This window comes from Centroberyx affinis, unplaced genomic scaffold (assembly GCF_046629955.1).
Source record: "Centroberyx affinis isolate AG114_WGS23_722 - 3 ecotype Tasmania unplaced genomic scaffold, CSIRO-AGI_Caff_v1 ptg005489l_1, whole genome shotgun sequence".
Lineage (NCBI taxonomy): Eukaryota > Metazoa > Chordata > Actinopteri > Beryciformes > Berycidae > Centroberyx > Centroberyx affinis.
In genome coordinates this window covers 1-2569 of record NW_027282754.1, presented here as the reverse complement: position 1 = coordinate 2569, position 2569 = coordinate 1, and the positions used below count along the sequence as shown (strand labels likewise).

At 42.8% G+C, this 2569-nt stretch overlaps 1 pseudogene; it reads left to right on the top strand.

Annotated features, from left to right (window-relative positions):
• The first annotated feature begins 234 nt into the window (after window positions 1-234).
• On the top strand, window positions 235-1955 carry LOC139667393 (uncharacterized; annotated as a pseudogene).
• The last annotated feature ends 614 nt before the right edge of the window (window positions 1956-2569 follow it).

Sequence of the window (2569 nt, the reverse complement as noted above, 5' to 3'; positions counted from 1 at the left end):
GGTTTTCTAGGACGCATGGGAACCCTGACATGGCATGCAAAAATGTGCCCAATTCTGACATTTCCAGCATTTATATCTTGTACCAGGCCCATTTTAAAGAGTTTGAGTGGTGTGAAGTAGTACCTATGTATTCACCTTATTTTCCACAACAACAAGGGTGACGTCATCGCGTTCGTTTTTGTCATCTCACTTCCGGCTGAGAGAGCACTAGCTAGCCGATGACAAACGAAAACGATGTCAAGTGTATTATGTGCTGTTAGGGGGTGCCATAACAATTGGATAAAGAGGAGAGAGCAGTTACAACAACAGTGTTACGACCATAAAGTGAGGAGGTCGGAGTGTTGTGGGGCATTTTACAACCTGCACCCACCCCCTAAAGGTGAGGAGCACTTGAGGCTATGGCTGAAGGCGCTAAACTTGAAGCACCCACCGAAGCGCCCATATGTGCTCTTACCATTTCGTGGACGGGAAGCCGACGGATGAACACCCTTACCCCGAGAAATGGCTCGGTTACGATGCTCCGTTAAAGAAGTCACGTCGGGTGATGAGGAGGTTGTCAGATACAGGTAAGCTAGCTAGCTATATTCAATTGCTTGTTAGCTAACGCAGGTGAAATCCGTGCTCTGAATACAATTTCACGATCAGTAACGTTAAGTGTCTCTCACTCAGATATTGATATTGACCTTCGTCTTGGTGATTACAATATTGTGTGTGTATATTGTCTCCTTTTTTGCATTCATCTCTCTCACACTGTTTTGCATAATTGTGGTTGCCATCCTATAATATATTAATTCTTATGATGATGGACCTTAAAAAACACTCACTTGACTAGTGGGACCACTTGGTTGAAGTCCTACTGTGAAAATATATTTATGGTTTATATTATTTCCACAGATACATCAACGGCCGTCAGCGATGCAGTGGAGAACTGTGAGGATGACCACGTCAACATGCCTACACACTGTGATGCAGAAACACAATGGGAGGATCCATCTGTCTCTGACCACAACTACACTACAAAAACACCACTCCACCTGAGGCCCCCTGCATCTGATATGGGAACACAGTGCGTTGTGCCGGCTGCGTTGTAAATAACTCTGCTGAGGAACAACCACCTTTGTCAGCTCTACACAGGGTTGTCATTGGATGCATTCCATTCCGTGGCCGAGGACCTTACCAAAGGGTACAACAACAGCTTCCAGCTACACCCCTGGGATCAGCTCCTGATGACCCTGATGAAGCTGCGTCTGAATTTAATGCAGGGAGACCTTGCTGAAAGGTTTGGCGTCTCTCAATCTGTTGTAAGTAAGGTGATTTCGTGCTGGCTTGACCTCATGGAGGAGAAAATGAGGTGTTACCTACCATGGCTTCCCAGAGAGACAATCCAGGCAACAATGCCTCAGTGTTTCAGAGAACATTACCCAAACACAACGTGTGTGATCGACTGTTCAGAGACACCCCTTCAAAAGCCACGTAACCTTGACTCGAGAGGTGAGTCCTACAGCCATTACTACGGGCAGAATACCATCTAATACCTTGTCTCAATTGCACCATGTGGACTGATCATGTTCATCTCACCAGCATATGGAGGAAGGTGTAGTGATAAATTCATAACTGCAAATCCAGGGTTCCTGGAATACCTCCGTTCAGGTGATGAAGTCATGGCCGACAGAGGCTTCACCATCAAAGATCTCCTCTATGAAAGGAAGGTGAAATTTGTCATTCCAGTGTTCACCAAGAGAGGCATGCAACTCTCTGAAGAAGACACCACCAACACTAGGTGCATCGCCAATGTACGGGTCCATGTTGAGCGGGTCATATGCCGGCTGAAAAACTTCAAAATCATTTCTCAAACAGTTCCAATTAACCTCGCCCCTAAAACTGACAAAATTTTGAGAATTTGTGCAGCCCTGTGTAACCTTCGTGGTGATATCATTTCTGATGTAGAAGAATAATAAGAGTGTAAATTTGCCGTTAAGGCGCGCTCCACTTCTGTCCATACATGTTGGTGTGTTTTTGCTAGTGTAAATAATAGTTTTTTTCAAACCTATACAATGTGACAATATTACCTGTTTAGAAATGGTTCTTTTTTTTACAAATCTGTACAATGTGACAAGATGTTACCTGTTTGGAAATAGTTTTTTTTTTTTTACAAACCTATACAATGTGAGCTCTGTTGATTACCCTTGTGATTTAGAGGAATAAACTCTTGTGATTTGAAGAAATAGGTCATGTCAACAAGTTTGCAAATTAATTCCATCTTGGTTTATTACATACAGTATAATAAGAATTTAATAGTGATCTGTACATGAAGGTTGGTAGGAGGCTCCCGAAAACACACTTCCCTTCTTACAACATGTTATACAACTAACATTTACTAAAAAACGCATCACAAACGTATCTCTTGTTCAACTCTCATCACAACTGATTTAAAATGGTTACCTATTATCCTATCCTAAGTCCTAATTATTCCCGCCCCAGTCAAAAAAACATCAAACATTGATTGACATATGACAAGACACAGAGGGGAGGGGGGGACGTAATACACATACACACATACATACATACA